This window comes from Leucopleurus acutus (genome assembly GCF_964270905.1).
Source record: "Leucopleurus acutus genome assembly, chromosome: 20".
In the NCBI taxonomy this organism is placed as follows: Eukaryota; Metazoa; Chordata; class Mammalia; order Artiodactyla; family Delphinidae; genus Leucopleurus; species Leucopleurus acutus.
In genome coordinates, this window is record NC_139162.1 from 4,074,790 (window position 1) to 4,095,280 (window position 20,491).

Sequence of the window (20,491 nt, forward strand, 5' to 3'; positions counted from 1 at the left end):
GAGTCTGAGTCCACAGCCTTGCTGTAGGGCAAGTAGGTAACTGTGCTCATTTGGGGTACAGATAAGGACACTCCAAAGAGCCGTCAACCACTGGAGTGGATTAAGCCTCCCTCACCAGTCCCTACCGGAGCTACAGGTCTTCCTGTTTGCAAGTGATACAGGCAACGTCTGATTTAGCAATGTGACATTTATTCCAAAGCATTTAAAGAAGTTTTCTAATTCCTATTTTAGTAGAGACAGGCAAAGAAGAAGGGTTTAGCACTTTTCACCCACAAATCCTAGGCTTTCATATTAGTTACTCAGGGCCTTCAGGAAAAAAACTGAACGATTTTAAAATAATAATAAAAGAACTGGGAATTCCCTGGCGGTCCAGTGGTTAGGACTCCGAGTTTCCAATGCAGGGAGCACGGGTTCGATCCCATCAGCCGCGTGGCACGATCGAGAAAAAAAAAGAGAAAAAAGAATAAAGGAGAGGCTTCCCTGGTGGCGCAGTGTTTAAGAATCCGCCGGCCGAAGATACCGTTGGTGAGGAAAAGGGAAACCAGCAGCCCTAACCCAGCTCATCCACTCCTTTCCCCCCCTTCCTCATTCTCCTTTTGCTTCTTGTTTGCAGATCCACAGTTGAGACCCTGTGCTCTGTACGTCAAAGTCACACCTGGCTCATTGTTTCCGATGTCTCCACCATTCGGATACAGGACACCAGTCTGCCGGGCCTTCGGGGTCTCAAATAAAAAAGCGAGGTCTTCTGTAGGTTCTTCTTCAGCAAGTCTCTCTGTCTGAGGTGCTTACAATTGTGTAGAAAGACGGTCTCCATAAAAGATTAGAAAAATATCTTTTACGAAGACATTAGTATATACGTGAGTGTAATTAAAATGCCCTTTTGGTGTAATATTGTTAATGATTGGTATGCAGAGGAAAATAAAATACCTGAGTGGCAGTTACTGTGAAAGAGGCATATTTTCAGTTGTTGCTTTATCGGGCACTTGCACCGAAATCCATTTGCTGGATGTAATTCGAGCTGCTCTGAGCGCAGGGAGTTGAAGGAAGCGGTCAGTGTCCGTCAGTGAGACCCGTGCTATTTTTATGCTGACGGCTTTTTCACCCTCTGTTTACAGTGTTAACTGACAGATGCCACAGATGGTCATTAATTCAGAGACATCGTTATCCTACCATGTCAGTTTTAATGAATACTTGGATGAAAGTTAATATAGTGATGAAGGGCTTCCCTGGTGGCGCAGCGGTTGAGAGTCCGCCTGCCGATGCAGGGGACACGGGTTCGTGCCCCGGTCCGGGAAGATCCCACATGCCGCGGAGCGGCTGGGCCCGTGAGCCATGGCCGCTGAGCCTGCGCGTCCAGAGCCTGTGCTCCGCAACGGGAGTAGGCCACAACAGTGAGAGGCCCGCGTACCGCAAGAAACAAAAACAACAACAACCAAAAAAACCAAAAACAAAACAAAACAAAACAAAATATATATATATAGTGATGAAAAACTAAACGTAGGAATTTATTGCTAGGTACGGTTGGTTCACGACCTTTCGCAGCATGGATGTTGACACAGGCAGAGTGAAAACTCTGTACTGAAGAATTCAACTGTTGAACAAATTTCTTGGGTTTTGTTGTTGATGCAGTGATGAAAATGTGTATCAAAGTCCTTAATGTGATTCCTGGACTATCAGGTTACGTAACATCCATCACTGATGAACCAGCATTATTCCAATAGCATGCAGATGTTAACAGTTTACATTTTGTAATTAAAGAAACTGTGCAATTTAATTGTTATTCTTGAAGGAGTTGAACTCAAAATAGTTTTGTTTACAGCTTTGTTGCGGTAGGTAATAATCTATCCACATCTCTGCATTTAACATAGAAAATGGCTAACCCAGTCATTCAGGGAGTTAAAACTAAACACAAGTGACATTTCACAGCAAATGCTGTTTCGAGTCTTTGACTCCTGCGATTCCATATAATCAAGTGGCATTGTTCTGACGACTGCAGCATGTCATGCAATCTGATACTGCAGATTCTGCTCAAAGTACTCTGCCAGTTTACTGCATACGTGTACTAAGCAGGTTGTATTTATCTGAATAAAGAGTCTATTTGAAATTGTTCATTAAACTTGTTAAGCCTATAGGATTTCCATTGGAAAGTGTTTTTGCCTGGACATCTGTTTAAAAAGTAACTAAATGATCTTCATGAGAAGGGTGTATATTCCTCTGTTTTAGTTTTGTAGATTGAGAGAGTTATTGATCTGGTATCAGGATGACCATCACCCATCTTTTCACGGCCTGTCTGACTACAGGTGTTTTGTCTTATATTTTGACATCCTTCCTTGTATTAACAGTCTGGGGGTGCGGGGATATGATATAAATACACAAGTATATAAACCTGAGAACATGCTGCAATCTCTAGTTCCTTTGGATACCTTAGACATAATATGTTTGTTGGAAGCACTTGTGCTATTTGTTTAATGTTTTTTTTTCTTTGGCGGTACGCGGGCCTCTCACTGTTGCGGCCTCTCCCATTGCGGAGCACAGGCTCCGGACGTGCAGGCTCAGCAGCCATGGCTCACGGGCCCAGCGGCTCCGCAGCACGTGGGATCTTCCCGGACCAGGGCACGAACCCGTGTCCCCTGCATCGGCAGGCGGACTCTCAACCACTGCGCCACCAGGGAAGCCCTTGTTTAATGTTTTGATTTTATAATTTTTGGTATATTCTCATCAGTCTTAGCTCTAGAGTTCAAGCTCTCACTGGGCAGTAGTTACTGTCTATGTGATGTGCAACTTGGCATCTAATAAATGATTTTTTATGATGGTGACAAAAAAAAAAGAATCCGCCTGCCCATGCAGGGGACACAGGTTCGAGCCCTGGTCCGGGAAGATCCCACATGCCACGGAGCAACTAAGCCTGTGCACCACAACGACTGAGCCCGTGAGGCACAACGAATGAGCCCGCGTGACACAACTACTGAAGTCCGCGCGCCTAGAGCCCGTGCTCCGCAACAAGAGAAGCCACCGCAATGAGAAGCCCACGCACCACAACCAAGAGTAGTCCCGGCTCGCCGTAACTAGAGAAAGCCCGCACACAGCAACAAAGAGCCAACGCAGCCAAAAATGAAATAAATAAAATAAATTAATTTAAAAAAGAGAAGAAGAAAGGAGATGTTTGCAAAGGAGCGGGAACGAAACCGTTATGCACTACGTAATTCTAGATTTTGTTTTACTCGAATAAAACCCCAAGATGTTAGGCTTGGATGAGACTTCAGATTTCCAGAAGATGGTGGCGGCTGGCAGACAGGCAAGAAAGGGATGGGGCGGCAGACAAGAAGTTCAGGGGAAGCACAGACTCGTGGAAGCTGCCCTAAGATGGGAAATGGAGACCCAGGGCAGGGAAGGGACAGGGGGATGGCGTGTCAGCAAAGCCGCACAGCGGTGCACACAGAGCTGCGTCTGGAACCCACACTTTCCGCCCACAGTGTCACCAGCCGACTAAAACAGACACCCAGGGACTATGCGGGGCCACTACTACCCCGGGACTGGTTTGTCATCTCCGCTCAGTGCCGAGTCCTGCAACTTCACCAACCAAGGCGAAGAACAGAGCCGCTGCCTCACTTCTCGGATGGAGGCCGTACCAGCGTGACGAATAAAAGGTGTTATCTTGTAGCGTTCAGGTCATTCATGCGACAGACATTTATGAAGCCCCTACCATGTCCTGTGAACTGTGATTAAGTCCTGGGGATACAAAGATGAAGAGGATATGGGCCTTCCTTTCCCAAACACAATCTAAGAAGACACAGACATAAGTAAATGATTATAGCAACGGGACAAGTGCTGTAATTCCAGGATGCAGACGTGCATGGAAGCCCAGAAGCAGAGCCTTCGATGCTGCCTGGGGAGACCTAGACTGCAGCGCTTGGGTCAAATCTGGTAGGAGCCTGACAGTCAGACAAGGGAAGACACTGCAGGAGAAAACAGCACGAAGCAGCGGGCGAGGGGTGGTGGGAACCACCCGACACACACACACAACTGTTCAGACTTATTCAGAACTAGTCGGAGGACTGGGAAAGATAAAAAATATTGCCAAGTCTACCACAACTCTATGCAAGTATTCCCCCAAACCTTAAAATCGAAACATATATAATCAATCCCTTTTCTACCCACAATACTATGAGAGCTGAATTCTCTTATTTTGGGGGGCCTTAACATTGAACAAGAATTGAAATATATGTAATTTTGCACTCCAGTCCTGCTTCTGAGTATAAATACGTGTTTGTTTGTTTGTTTGAAAGTGTAGTTGACAGATGTTTGTTTCAACGTAGGTGAAAAGAGATGGGTTGCTGCCGCTGCGTTGCTTCAAAGCTTTCCAAACGGCCTCCAAGGGCTTCAAGTGCATTGATCCGTGGTTCGCGAGGCACGGGCTTCTCCAGACGTCTTCTCTGCAGAATTCTAATTCATGCTGTAAACGTGGAGCTGATTTTCTTTCATCTCAAGGGCTTTAGCTGGAGACAGCTCCCGTTTGGGCTATCCTTTTAGGAAAATAAATGATAAGTAGGGGCCGGTTTACATGAAAGAGAGACAAGGGAATGAAAGGATGGGGCCCGGCATAGAACCTGTCAAGTTTCTGGAGACTAATAACCTCCCTGACGTTACCAGAGGCAATTCAGAAATGCAGCCAATGTGGAGCTGCGCTGGTCTACAGCAGGGCTTCCAACAGTGACTCCATCAACACGCAGGCTGGGTAATTCTTGGTAGTGGGGTCTGTCCCGTGGGCCAAGCTGTAGCATGGTTAGAAGCATCCCTTGCCTCCACCCGCTGGATGCCAGAAGCAACCCCCAGTCGTGACAACCAAAAGGTCCCTAGATGTCCCCAGTTGAAATCCCCGATCTAGATTAACTCCTAGCAGTAACAACACCAGGGTCTCAATCCGGTTAACTGCTTCCTTTTGAAAATCCTTCTCTCGTTAGTATCACTGTCACTCCCCCCAAAAAAGCCCAATAAAGAATAATCATGATGGGCCCTTGACAATACACAAGTCCCGATAGGAAACAGTTAGGGACCTACAAGAAGCAGGGAGCCCTGGGCATGCAATTTCCCTGATCAGAAGAGGCTCCAAATGGCACTAACTACTGAGTTGCCACTGGGACATGAAGAGGATGGAGGTGAGGTTCCTTTGTTCGGTCATGTGTTTGTTTGATCACTCAATAAACATTCTTGAGCATCACAGGGTGCCAGGTGCTGGGCCACGTGGACAAGGCAAACAAAAGTCCGGGCCTCCAGGAGCGTGTGCTCAAGTCAGAGAACAGAGGTAAACAGACGGCATCATGGTCCGTCATAAGTGCCGGGAATGAAGCACTAGCAGGTTGGAGCTGCAGCCACTGTCCCCGTGTGGCCACTGAGCCAGGGGATGTGGCTCATTCAGACTGAGACGTGCCAACCACGCAGATCCCAGACTTAGCGCAGAAAGAGAACGTACGCTGTCTCATTAATAATTTTTATGTTGATTAGATATGTCAACGATAATATTCTGGATATCTTGGATTAAATAAAATCTACTAGCAAAATTAACTGGGCCTGTTTCCTTTACTTGTTTCGCGTGGCTGCTAGAAGCTGAAGCCCATGCATGTGGCTCAGCCTGAGCGACCTCCACCACCAGCGTCCTCGGCCCCAGGAAATGACAAGTTTACGGGCTCTGCGGTGGGAATGAACTTGGCCCAGCTGAGGCTGGCAGAGCTGCAGGCCGTGCACTAGGCAAGGGCTTGGGAGCCAAGTTAAGCAGTCGGGATTTCACCCCAGGAACAACGGGAGAGCAGTGGAGGGTTTGCACCAGGGGAACACCACAGTCTGTTTCCAATTTTGCAAAGATGCTGCACTCGGATGGCCGTGCAGAGAGGCGACAGGCACGGAGGCGAGGACAGAGCAAGACCACCAGGCGGGAGGGCTCAACCTAGCAGGACCCCTTGGCTTTCAGCCCCTCGACGTGACCTGAGAGAGGACGTCTTTGCCACAGGGCTCAGGACTCTTGTTAATTCCCCTTACATTAGATTTTGATTATGTACACGACCTCTTTCGTCCTCCTCACTTTCTTCTTTCAGATTAGTGAAATTTTTTTGTTTTTCTTTTTGGCCTCACCGCACGGCATGCGGGATCTTCGTTCCCCGACCAGGGGTGGCCCGGAGGTTTTTCATCGCCCACACCAAGCCTCGGGGTTCTAAGAGCGATCCTGCTGCTTCAAGAAGTTCAGCGTGATCTACCCCCTCCTAGAGCAGAGAGGGAACCAGACCAGCTTTCCTCGGTGGACGGGTTTCCTATTCCTGTACACCACCACACGAATTAAGCGGGGAGGGGTCTTAGGTTTTCACTGTTCTGATCTCACGTAATTCTTTACTTCATTTTTGGTATTTACTATGAACGCACAGTTCAGTTCCCTTTTCTTCTCTGGTGCGGTTTTTTCCCCCACTTTTCTTGGGCCCTATTTTTGATCTTAGCCTCCCTGCTTTACTCCCAAAGCCTCTCGCTCAAGGATGTCAGCTGCACAGCAGCCCTCCAAGCTCATTTACCCGGGTATTTTCCCTTTGCTCTGCTGATCCTAGAGTCTCCTTTTTCCCCAGCTCATTGGTCATTTTTGCTACTGGTGAGTCATCTTCTCTGACTCATGCCAGGCTGTGATGCAAAGGCCTCAGAGCACACCTGTCTGTGAAAGGCTGTCCCTGAGGAACACGGCCTGCACCCAGGCACGAGCTTGCGCATGTGGATTTGGTAAAGAGGAGAAAAAAATAATCCCCTTTTCTCTCTCTCTTTTTTTCCCCTCCGAATTTACCATTTCTTTCAGCTTTTGTTGGAGATTATCCCTACGGTGGGATGAGTCTTGGTCATTCGTTTTGCATCCTTTTTTTTTTCAGTCTTAACTGAATTGGTTACAATATTGCTTCTGCTTTGTTTTGGTTGTTTGGCCATGAGGCATGTGGGATCTCAGCTCCCCCACCAGGGATCAAACCCACACCCCCTGCATTGGAAGGTGAAGACTTCACCACTGAACCGCCAGGGAAGTCCCATCATTTTGCATCTTTAGAGGCAGGAGAACATTTCTTGAATGAGCCCAGAAAGCCTGAGGGATGACAGATTTTCCTTCTGTGAGGTTCCTCCTCTGGGGCACAACATGGAGTCTCACCCGTGTGCCACACTGGGATCACGCTGCCTTTTGAGAGCTATGAAGACACCACCAAACTCAGGGGAGACGACATGTACACGCAGCTTTGGTACCTGGACTGAACCTGCCTGGAGCTGCGAGCCAGCTCTGCCCTTACAAGCAGATGTGACGGAGGCCTCTGCCTCTCTGCGCCTCAGCTTTCTCACCTGTGAAACGGGGAGGGTATCAGCAGCTCCCCCATTAGTGTTCTTGTGAGGTTTAGGGACACCCCCCAGAGAGCACCCGGCACAGCAAATCCGAGCTGGAAAGACACCATCTCGATCCCCGGGGGAAACACACCATCAACTGCCCCTCCCTCCTTCCTTCCCTGAGTCTCTGTACGCACCTCTTCATCAGGGCTAACCCTGAAGTTCAAGGAACCCGATCCAAAAAGCGCCCCATAAATACAAGCTCTTTCCCCACACTCTTCCCTGAAAGCCCCACATTTTACCATTACAGACTCATTTAAGCACCTCCCGTCTAAATATAAAACTCCTGGCTGAGGTGTTGTCATTAGCTCTTAGCACCTGGGAACAGACCAGCCTCTCAGGTGCCCACAGCAAGGGGTCTGAAAAGGCCGGAGGAAGGAGGAACCGAAAGCAGGGATGGGAGCACAGCCCGTGGGGTCTGAAAAGGCCGGAGGAAGGAGGAACGGAAAGCAGGGATGGGAGCACAGCCCGTGGGGTGGGGCGGGGTGGAGATGATACTTGGGGACAGCAAAGGACAGCAAGGTCTCTGCAAGGAGACAGAAGAAACTGGTGGAGATGGTGCCACTGGGGAAGAGACTGGGAAGCTGGGGGAGGGTAGGGGAAGCAGTGACAGAAACCACTTATCACTGGACATCTTTCTGTATTATTTGAGTTTTGTACCGTCTGCATGTATGACCCAGCCAACAAAAAATGAAATAAGGGAGCGGGGGATATTGGGTATTTGGGTGAGACAGAGCCAGAAACAGAAAGGTCCTGAAGGCGAAGGGACCAGTCGCGTTGGCTATCTCGCTGGCAGCCTGCCCTGCTCTCACCGCCCCCGCCCCCCGGGCCCAAATCAGAAAAGTCTCTCTACGAACTCCTGCACGGCTCATCTTTAGAACATCGGCAATACTTTCTCAGGGTCAAAATCTGAGACACTGCAACTCAGAGTTCTCCAGACCTTACTTAAAAGCCCCTCAGAACCACTGGAAAAGCCCAACAAAGGAAAAACGCGACTTCTCTGATGTTGTGGCCTCCGGCTTTGACCAGCTGCGCGAGGTCTGACCTGGGAACATCGTGTCCAGCTGCACCGTTTATCTCACTGTCAGTGAGCCACTCCTCTACCACAAGGACGACGGGGTAAAGCAGAAGGCCAAGGGAGGAAATCATCCCTCCAGGGCCCCTGAAGAGCCATCAGAGAAACCCACATCCTAACCTGGGCCGGAGCCACGAGAAAGGCCTGCCACTGGCGGGTGGGGGAGGGGAGGAGAGGCCACGGGCTCTGCAATCAGTCAGGAGGCTGGTCGGGTCCCTCCCTCCCCTCACCTGGGACACACACAGATCACAAGCTGTCAGCTGCGAGTTGTAAGCATCACAAACGCTTGGGGCACAAACATCCAAAACCACGTCCTTAGCCTGAAAAACAACCCAGCCCCTCCTGCCAGTTCTTCCCCTTAAAAGGTCGAGGAATCTGGAAGTTAGAAGGTGTTATGCATTGAATTGAACAATGAAAAGAGACGCTGAAGTCCGAAACGCTGGAACCTGTGAATGGGACCTTATTTGGAAATAGGGTCTTTGCAGATGTAATTAGTTAAGATAAAGTCATTATGGAATAGGGTGGGCCCCAAATCCCATTTGACTGGCGTCCTTACAAGAAGAGAGGAGACAGAGAGACACGCACAGAGGGAAGATAATGTGAAAATACACACACACACGCACACGCACACACGCACACGCACACACATGCACACACGCACGTGCACGTGCGGAGAAGGCCATGTGACCACAGAGGCAGGAGTAGGAGTCATGCAGCTGCAAGCTGAGGAACAGAAAGGATGGCTGGAAACCCCCAGAGGCTGGGAGGGGGCCCCGAACAGACGCTCCCGCTGAGCCCCCAAGAAGGAACCAACCCTGCTGACACCTTGATTTTGGATGTCTTGCCTGCAGATCCGTAAGAGAATATCTATTGCTTTAAGGCCCCCAGTCTGTGGTACTTTGTTACAGCAGACCTAGGAGACTCATACAGAAAGGGATCTGGCTTTACTGTCTATCTAAGGCTTGAATTCTCTTGCCCGATGGTCAGCTAGCCAGCCTGGGGATGGCTGTCTCTAGTAAAAGACGACTAGTTTAGTATCTACCAATGCAGCAACCCCTCCCATCTTCGAAAAGGTCTGTCATAAAAATCATTCATTCCACAAATATTTATTGAGCACCTACTACGTGCCAGGCAGGCACGGTTTGGAGCACTGTTGATACAACGCTAAAACGGGGAGCAGACACTAAAAGCACTTACAAATAAGGCCATTTCTAACGTTTTGAAGAAAGTAGAACACCGTAACACCAGTGAGTGGGTTGGGGACCAGGATGAAATTATTTATATTGTTAGGGAAGGTCCCACTAAGCATGTGATACTGGACTAGCGACCTGAATGACAAGGAGTCAGCCACGGAGAATCTGGCCGGAGGAAGAGCCAGTGCAAGGACCTGAGGCAGAGCAAGCTAGACCTGGACAAAGCACAGAAAGAAAGAGGGACTTTTGTGAGAGAGTGAGAGAGGGTTAATTGATGAAGCTGGAGAAACAAGGAAGGTCAGTCAGTCCTCCTATAGTAGACCCAGGTAAGTAGTTTGCATCTGACCGCAAGACTACTGAGAAGTCACTGGGGAGAGACATGATTTGATTCTTCGTTTTTAAAAGATCACTCTGACACCATAAAGTTCTTATAACTGAAGTCTTTTTAAGTATAACTTTTGTCCCTTCATTCTTGGGATCTTGGACCCTCACAGAACAAGTCTAATAAATGACATTCCTGAATCATGGCTCCCAAGATTTCCAGGCTTACCAGCTCTAATTCATTCCCCACTGTAGCAATTTCCAGTAAATATGCCTGATGTTTTTTTCTATGTCCTTCATTAAATGTGATGCCCAGAAAAGAACTCGATATTCTAAGCATGAAGTAGATGAGAACTTTCACCTTGGTCATTCCAGATCTACACGTCCACTGACGTGCCCCAAGATTGCCTTGGTTTTAATTCTGTTTTGTAGCACTGACCTGCTGGAACACATCTCAGATAACCTCCGCTGGTATCCTTTTTCAGATCTAGATGCTCAGATCGAGAAAACAGGATTCAAGCTTATTCTTCCCTAATGAGAACAGCTGTGCCCTCTTTAAAAAAAAAAAGTGTCACCATAACGCAAACAATGCCATGCATAAAAAACTGGATAAAATAAACAAAAGTACTGGGCCAACTCCTCAGGTTTCACAACCACTGCATTTTTCTTCCGGGTGGAGGACAAGAAAAATGATTATGGTAAGTTTCCCTAGAATTGCTTTGGTCTCTTGCATCACATGGCTGAAGACACCTAGACTATTAGGAAACACTGAGCGCTTGGGCAAAAGACACTCCCTGCAATCATACTTCCCACTAGATTTCTCAAAGACTTAAACAAATCTGAGTAGGCGCAGACTGCCAAGCCTGGGATAGAGGGAAGTGGTGAAGAGAACCTACACCTGCGAGCCAAGCTGACTTAGCAGGTGGGGCAAGCGGTGGGAGAGGAGGATGCTGGGAAAGCCCTAGGGCCCTGGGATGTGTGTGTAATCTGTCCTCATCCTTCCCACAGCCCACTCGGCAGAGTGGTGACGGGCCACTGCATCTGGTGTCGGATGGCTAGGGTTAACGCTCTGCTTTGCCCCCAGTAGCTAAGTGACCTTGAGCAAGTCACTTAGCCTCAGTTTCCTCATCTGTGACATTTGTGAAGATCAATTAAGATTCTGTGTGAAAGACATTTGCAAATTACTCCGTCCCGTAAAAGTGAGGGGTTATCATTGGCAAAAAGGATTTTTACCCCTCCCTTTGCATGTCATGAGGGTTGACTTTTCCTGACGTTTTCTCTCCCCAGGCTGCTTCTGATGGTTCTTTTAACTGGATTATTTTCTTTTTTGAGGGAGGATGGGGAGGCATGTAGCATGATTCATCCCACCCTAAACCCTTCCTAAAGACTATCCTAAAAGAAGTACCCTCCGAGCCATCTGGAGTCACCCCAAAGCAATTTACCTTCAAAGAACCAAAGCTGTTGTCATGCAAAAACAAGCACATCTAATATCTGTGGATACCCTCCACTCTCTGGAAATCCGAAGCAAGTTATTTAAGGTTGGTGATTTACTCCGGTCACCGAGTAGCTTTTCACTGGCCTTAGTCGTTATGTTCTCAAGTAATATGAACTATCTTCACATTAACTCACACAGGCCATACAAAAGACAAACACTGCAAAAAACAAAACAAAACACAGGAATGTACTCCAGAACCAAATAAGAAGTTAATCTGCTGCTCGCTAAAGTGTCTATGCCTGAGTCCTTAGCCATCTTCATTTCCTTAATGGAAAACGAGAATCTTATGAGTCAACTTTCTCATCGTGAGCTGATCTCAATAGCCGGTCGCCCTGTGTTTCAAATGCGTAAGCAGTCCTATTTCTGCACAAGGTGGAAATAAAAACCAGTGACAGCCCAAGGGAGAGATGGAACAATGGGAGAACATACACTTCCAAACAGAACCGTGAAAAGATGGGAAGAAGCGCTCACGTGTAACACAACTGGATTTTTTTTTTTTTCTTTGCTTAATTCGGTGTTAAGCATCTTGGCTGCCCTGGTTTAGGGTGAGGGAGGGGGTGCCTCTCCGCAAATGAGCCCAAAACCTTAGCATTAGGTGACAATGGTCTGGAGGGCGGTCTGGCTACAGCAGCCTGGTCCCTGACAGCTGTTGGCTTGCCTCCAAACGCTGACTCGCCTCAGGGACAGCCTGCATGTCAAGCACCTCACCTGTGCCAGCTCAGAGGTGAGTTCCTGCCCAGTCTGCAGGCTGGCACCCTGGCCTCACACTTAAGCACAGTCATAGGAGCTGGCTGGTGCCCACTGCCAAGTCCTCTTCCTCTTCCCAAATCCAATCAACGTACAACCCAGGGAAACCCAGACCCCACCAAGGGGCAACTCGCACCCAGCTCCAGAAAGACCGCATCCTGTCCTTTCCAAGACCCTGGACGCTGGTGCAGGCCACCCTGAACCAGCTGTTCCAAACAGCCTGTAACACTGTGTGGGTAGTGCTGGCCCCTCTGCGAAGCTCCTCCTGCTTCCTGAGCCTGGGGAGGAGGGGGCCCTGGGAAGGCACAAGCTGAGCCCTTTCTCCTTGGCCCCCACGCCGCCCCCAGCTGCCACCCCAGGAGCAGAGGGACAGCAAACTTAAAATCCAACACACAGCGCAACTTGGCAAATGTCTTTCCCATCCCGGTCCCACGCACCCCTCCCCAGCACGCCCTTCCAGGAGTCGAGGCAGGGCGGGGGGGGGGGGCGGGGGGGGAACCGGCTCCATCCCTAAGCCACCTGGCGACACCGTCAGCCACCGGGGAGCGGGGACACCTTGTCCAACCCCCCCCCCACAGGTATCGCACTGCTCCTGACACGGTGGGCTCCTGCCCCGCCTTCCCATTTCCTGCAGAAACCCCAGAGGCCCTCGACCCCACCCCACGGTCCCTCACCCGCCGGTCCCTGGGCGCTCCAGCTGTCGCCCCTCGGAGAGCCCCCTCGCCGCCGGGAGAACCCGGCACGCCTTCCCCTCTCGGCCCCTGGCAGGGTCCCCTCTCACCGCGGCGGGGGCCGGCCAGCCGGCCGGGCAGACGAGGAGCGAGCGGGCGCCGTCGGGCTCGGGAAGGCGGCCACTGCTCCGGCCCCAGAGCCGGGTCCTTCTGAGGCGCCGGCCAGCGCGAGCTGTCAGTCAGCTGGCCGCGCCCGCCCCCGCCCCCGCCCACCCCGCAACCCCCGGTCCCGTCTGCGCAGGCGCGGGCGCGGCCCGTGAGCGGCGTCACGTGACGGGGCGGTGCAGCTGTCGGCGCCCGGCCCTCCCGAGGGTTTCGGTCCAAGTCCCGCGTCGCTCGGGCCTGGGGTCGCCCCTCGGCGGGAGGCCTCGTCCTGCGGCCCTGGCACGCTCGGGGACTTCCCGTGGTTCGCTCTAACAGAGGGTCCCGGGAACCCCGTTTGCTGGATCTGCTCAAAACTAGGGTGTTCTCCGGGGCGGGGCAGAGCTGGGTGGGCGCAGGCCGCTATGCAGACAAATGAGTGGGTGATTTGGTGATTTTGGAGGGGGGAGCCCCGGCAGGGAGCCAGAAAGTATGGCCTGATAATAGTTGCTTGCCCGCCGTGGTATCCGCACCTTTAAAACAAGGATGCCCTTTGCCATTTCCTCCTCGCCTATTTCAGAGTTAGGGTGACGTCTTGACATTAACGAGCATACTTGTAAAACAAGTCAAGCGAGGATGTATGGAATAGAAGGGCAATTTGAGGCCGATTGATTTTTTGAAAGGGGGCTTCTTAAAAGCTGATGGATTCCACCTTCTGCTCTGAAACGTCTAGGCCAATCAGCATCTTTTCACCAGATACAATAAACACAATTTTCAGGCTGTCGGGTTTGGGTTTCTTCCACGTGTCTTCAATTCAAACAAACAAACCAAAACCACAAAAGGTAAAAAATAAAAGTATGTCCTAGGGGAGCTTTTTCCGTTCTAGAGCAAGTACAGAAATGTAAACTGACACCCCCTCCCAGTAATTTTGCGGTTATGGCAAACTTGGTTCCAGCACCTAGCAAAACAGTGTGGGCTCTGACGCCTCAAATTCTGTAAAGGCATTTCCAGAGCTACACTGCAGAACTACAGTGCTCCTTCTGGGGGTTGGCTGTATGACATAATAAAGATCTACCTTTAAATGAATGCCCTGGTATCTGAACTAGGGCAGACTGTCCATTTCAGAAAACTGGGGGTTCTCCGAAGTCCTAGCAGTTCTTTAGTCTTTAGTTCCTAGAAGTCTTTAGTTCCTAGAAGGAACTAAAGATCTGCCATGTAGGAGAAAAGATGACATACGGATTGATGATCAAGTGTCTTTCCTGTGCACCAAGCATGGAGCTGCTGATCGCAGGGAAGTTGGCCTATTGAACTTAAAAGACTTTCTGGGAGGGAGGTCTTCCCTGGCAGTCCAGTGATTAAGACTCCCTTCCTCACTGCAGGGGGCATGGGTTCGATTCCTGGTTGGGGAACTAAGATCCTGCATGCCCGTGTGGTGTGGCCAAAAAGTTAAGAAAAAACTTGTTGGGGGAAGTTAAAGGGACCAACGTGGAGGACAAAGCTGGAAGCTGTGGTTCCACAAGAGTTATGGGGCCTTCAGCACCACAGGTCCATTCCAGGTTTGCTTGACCAGCTCAGTGTAGCCATCATGTGCAAGAAACCGGATCTCTGGGTGTTTTAAGCTTGGTATGAAATCAGGAAGGGAAGGAGTGTAAGGTGGCGTTCGTTCCCTTATGTGGGCACTACAGATTGGTGGGCATGCCATTGGTCCCTGTGAGTTTCTGCCCTGCGTCCAGCAGAATACAAGCCCATCATGAAGACTTTATGGGATGGAGGAGGGTCATATGTGTGGCTAGAGGAAGTCCTCCCTTGGTTCAGCGAGTGAACCCAGGACCAGGCATGGGCTCTTGCAGCCTTGTTCTGACTCTGGATATACCAACTAGTCAAGAAAATTGGAAAACGTGAGTTTATTCAGGCTCGGATTCCATTTGGGGGAAATGTCATTTCTCCTCAAGAGATTCATATGGACCTTATCTCTCCATACCACATAAAAGATATTCTGTACTTGCCAGAAAGTTGGAGAGAGGCAGATGATATGGCCATTTTATTTTTTAAAAAAAGGGGGGGTTAGTGAGTTCTACAAACCACAGACCAGTGAACTTGACATTGGGCCTGGGAAGCATTCAGGCCAGATAACTCATGAAAAACATCTGTGACCCCTCAGAAGAGGAAGCACTGACGTCAAAGACCAAGTCATGCTGGCTTAAGCATGAGATTTCAAGCTATGAAATCTATAGACTCGTAATTCAAGGAAATATGATAGAAGTAGTGTATTTGCACCTGGAAGGTATATTTACCAAAATTCTTTCAGTAATAAGTGACAGAAATCCCGGCAAACTGGTTTTTCAAAAACTGAAAAGTTCTGGGGTTGGCCCAGCAGGATCCAGGGGCCAAGTGATGTCATCAGAACTTGGTCTCTCTCCCCTTCTTGACTGCTTCCCTCTGAGCTGGGCTTCATTCTCAGATCAGGTTCTTTTTATAGAGTGGTCTTCAGCAGCAACAGGCTTATGTTCTCTCAACTCAGCACCCCTGTGGAAAAAAAGAATTTTCTCCTTCGGTATTTCCAGCAAACGTCTCAGGATTTGGTCTGAAAGGACCAGCAGCGCTCATGTGCTCATGCCCTTAAACCAACCGCTGAGGCCAGGTGTTGGGGACTGGCCCCACCTAACTACTGGGTGGAGAGGAAGGGAAGGGTGGGTGCCCATGGGAAACTGAGGTGCTCTTGCCAGAAGAGGGGTGGATTTGGGTCAGGCAACGGAAAGCAACAGGGGCTTCCCTGGTGGCGCAGTGGTTAGGAATCCGCCTGCCAACGCAGGGGACAGGGGTTCGAGCCCTGGTCTGGGAAGATCCCACGTGCGGCGGAGCAACTAAGCCCGTGTGCCACAACTACTGAGCCTGTGTGCCACAATTACTGAAGCCCGCGTACCTAGAGCCCGTGCTCCGCAACAAGAGAAGCCACCGCAATGAGAAGCCTGCGCACCTCAACGAAGAGTCATCCCCACTCGCTGCAACTAGAGAAAGCCCACGCACAGCAACGAAGACCCAGCGCAGCCAAAAATAAATAAAGAAATAAATTTATAAAAAAAAAAAAAAAGGGAAAGCAACAGATACCCGGAACCAAGCATTTGCTAAGATATCTTGTGATATTGTATAATGAGCATGAAGAAAAGGTGGGAGAAATAGTATATTCATTTGATGGGTGAATCAATATTCAAAATACTTTGATTAGAGGATGAATCCAAAAATGAACTAGACAGGATAAAGCAGGCAATGTGGCTTCTCCACTTTTTTTATCAGTTTAATTAGTCTCTGAGCTCCACGACAGGTAGGAACTTTGGTTTTGCTCACCCCCGTGTCTGCAGCACTTAACATGGTTCCGAGAGTAGGCGATTAAATATTTGTTGAATGAACCAACATAGGTTTAAGATAAGGATCTGGGGGGTGGAGGTGGAGGAAAAGAAGAGGACTGAGTTGTTGGAGCCAGAGCACAAGTGGGCAGGGACTTGCTTCCAGGCAACTTGGTGGATCAGGTCCTGGTAGGAGGAGCTGGGGATCACATCCCACGTGAGCCCTCAGGACTTGGTATAGAGCTGCTATGTATAGCGCACGGCCTCTGGCTCCTTAGAGAGTGAGAATGTTATGGTATAAAGAGCAGGATCTTCAGAGCTGGACAGAATGAGGTCTGCAGGCTAGCTGCGCTCTGCTTCTTTGGGGCGATCACTTAACTGAGCCTGTTTTCTCAGCTGCACAAAGAGATCATACCAGTTTCACAGACATGAGGATGAAGAGAGTCTATGAGGCAGCGAGGCTCCTCTCCTAGCTGTATGACCTTCAGCACACTCCTTAAACTCATTGGGCCTGTTTCTTCGTCTGAAAAAGGGGCCAACCATGGCATGTTCTTCATTCATTCAATGCATATTTATTGAGTCGCTGCATTTTGACAGCGAACGAGACCAACAAAATCCCTGCCTTTCACGAGGCTTGCATTGCAGTGAGGGATAAATGATGGCATAACTAAGTGACAGAGGATGTTAGCTGACTTGTGACCAGGAGCAAAGCAGGGAGGGGGAAGTGAACTGTTGCAGGAATGGGAGAGAGGGAGAATTTTTCAATAGGCTGCCGGGGAGGAAGATGTGCTCCGAGTCAAGTCCTGAAGGGCCTGAGAGAGCAAGCTTGGGACATCCAGGGGACACAGAGCCCCAAGCACAGGCCTGCTGCCGCAGCAGGCTTTACCCACAGCTGGAGGTGAGGTGGCCCAGTGAAAAGGAATTCAGGAACATATCATACCACTTTGGGTTTCTGGACTTCCTGGGCCTTGTTCAACACCACGGGTTGTGGAGTTTCAACCTTCCGGCTTCCTGATGCATTCAACATCACGATCTCAGTGGAAAAAGTAAGAAACCACCCAAACTCCCTTCTGAAGAAATTTCTGATTTTCCACTGTACAACCAACCGTTGGAAGTCTCTCTCTCTTTCTCCCACTGTTTACTTAAAGTACAGCATACAAATCATAAATGTACGTGGCTGAATTTTTACCAAGTGAACGCTCATACAACCAGCACCCAGGTCAAGAAATAGAATATAACTGGCACCCTAGCATCCCCACCTCAGTGGTCATCACTGCCCTGCCCTGTCTTCCTACACCAAAGATCAGTTTTGCCCAACTTTGAGCTTTTTATTAATAAAATTATATAGTATGTACTCTTTCATGTCTTGCTTCTTTTATTCAACATCCTGTGTGAGATTTATTTGTATTGTTGTATGTAGTGTGTACTTTCATTCTGTACCGTATTTCACTGTATACGTATACCACGATTCATTCATTCTACCCCCAAACTACAAACAACCTAAACATCTGTGAACAACACTGTACTGTGTATTGTGGGAACATTCCAGCACAAGTCTTTTGGTCCACCTTCAGCAGGTACTCCTAACAGCTGCCCTGGGCGGTTTAATCATCACATCCCTACCCCCAGCAGTGAGGTGTATGGAAGTCCCAGTTTTTCTACATGTTTGCCAGCACTTGTTTTTTCACGTTAGCCGTTCTAGTGGGTGTGTAAATACGATTTCATTGTGGTTTAAGTTTGCATTTCCCTGATGACTAATGTAAATGAGCATTTTTTCATGTTTTGGATATTCTTTTGTGAAGTATCTGTGTTTTGCCAATTGTTCTATTGGGTTGTCTCATTTAACTTTTATGTATTTAAAAATGGATACATGGTTTACAAGCTTAACAAGTTACAGACCTATTCCTTGTATATTTTTCCAGGGATATTCTGTGTACGTAAACATATACATCCCCCAAATCTTCTTTTTCACACAAATACAGTTTTACACAATGGACTTAATATACCTCAAAGGCCACTGCACACCACAGCATTCCCTTTGTATGTATAACATACTTTATTTAATATACTGATGGCATACAGGGCGATGCAGTTTTTTGCTTCTACAAACATCCTACTGTAAACACTGAAGTGCAAACATCTTTGTGTACATGGGTGAGTCTCCCTGTAGGATAAATTCCTGAGCGGGACTGCTGGGTCACAGGGTGCGTACACTTAGATTTCTGTGATTCACGTTTGCTATCTTGCTCTGCAAAGAGCTGAATAAATTGACAATGGCATCAATTTGGGCTGCCTTGGCAACAGAGGATTCAGCAAACTTTCATCTTTGCCAACCCACTAGGTGAAAAATGCGGTCTCTTGGTACTCTAAATTTGCATTCATTCCTTTTACTTTGAACGAGGCTGAGGATCTTTCCACGTGGTTGAACAGAGGCTCCACTTTAAAAGAACTATTTCCTGGGATGAGTGGTTAGCTGGAAACTAGCTCCTGACGGGTAAACAGAACTAATCCTGAAGATGGGATGTTTCCCATCCTTGCAAGGGCGTCCAATGTCAGGTTTTTGGTTCTATGGGCCTTATGAAATCAAGGTGAGGCAAAAAACTGCGTTGAACCACAGTCTCAGAACAGGAAGAAACCTTAGAAATCAAGTCTGAGATCATGTTTTAGAGATTAAAAAAAAAAAAAGCTGAGGTTTGGAGAGGGGAAATGACTTGCAGAAGACCACATATCAAGTCTGTTGAGAAAGAGATGAAAGTCCTTGAAAGAGTTGAATTGTTTTTGTCAACTGCTGTCATCCCTGTTAAATATTTTAATGAATGATTTTACTGTGCTATTTCCTTTAGCAAGAATGCAATTTTAAAGTCACAATAAACAAGCCTATACAAGTGTGGGGACAGAGGAGAATTATGAGTCTTTTTGTGAAAGATTTTGAAATGGGTCAAAAAAAATTATTGGGTGCCTTCAATGGACAGCTAGGTGTTGTCATGCACACCCTTGGGTTATGTGGTTCTATGGATTTTTTTCTTTGCTTTAAGCTATTTATAACTCTATAGGTTTTGGAGAATCGAAAGCAATCCTAGTGATTCTGTTACCAAGGCTGTTGCCCCAGAATCATATCCCTGGCCCTCCCTCGAATGGAAACCAATTATTCTTATCTAAGTTTCAGGAGGAAGATGCAAACAGAAAAAAAATAAGAACTGGTTAGAACCAACCAGGCCCAAGATGGCCGAAGATTTGACTTCCAGTAGACCTTGAGCCTCATTATACTCTGACTGTAATATATTAGCATATGTTAAATGACACACCCACCAGGGCCAGGAAGTTGACGACTGCCATGACAACAACCAGAAAAGCCCATAGAAGGACTGAAAAGGAGAGTTGCAACGGTTCAAGGTCCAAACCGCACCCCTGTTCTCCAGTAAGTCAGGAATATTCCTCCCACTCCTTCCAATTCCCTCCTTTTAACCTCGACCTGCCAATATATTTGGCGGCTCCCCCTGAATTGGGTGGAGAAGTTGATTTGCCAACTAGATGCCCCCTTTCCATTCTTTGGCCACTAAATACAGCTGGTACTGTTCCAGTCTCAGCACTGGTTTCATCGTTGTCTGTGCGAATCTGATCGGAAAAAGACAAGAGGTCTCGGCTGGGGCTAGGACCCCGGCGCAGGTCCAGCTGACCAACTTGGTAACAATTTTTGTCCACCGACATCAGACATACAAATGAATCTCGTCTGGTAGAAGTTCAATTGACTTCCCCATTGTAGAAGAAGCCAGAAGCAGCTACTAAGCAAATTCACTGCAGCCTTCCTCACTGCACACGTGTGCCTGCCTTTCGGACTCATCTCTGAACCACATGTATCACCTTACCTACTTCCTCATGAATCAGTGAGTTAAATTAAATCTCTGACATGTGTTTATATTTGTATGACAGTCATGATTTAAGCTTTTCTTTTTTTTTTTTTAAAGATACTCTTTTGGGGGGAGGGATAAATTAGGAGGTTGGGATTAACATACGCACTACTATATATAAAACAGATAACCAACAAGGACCTACTGTATAGCACAAGGAACTATACTCAATATTTTGTAATAACCTATAAGGGCAAAGAATCT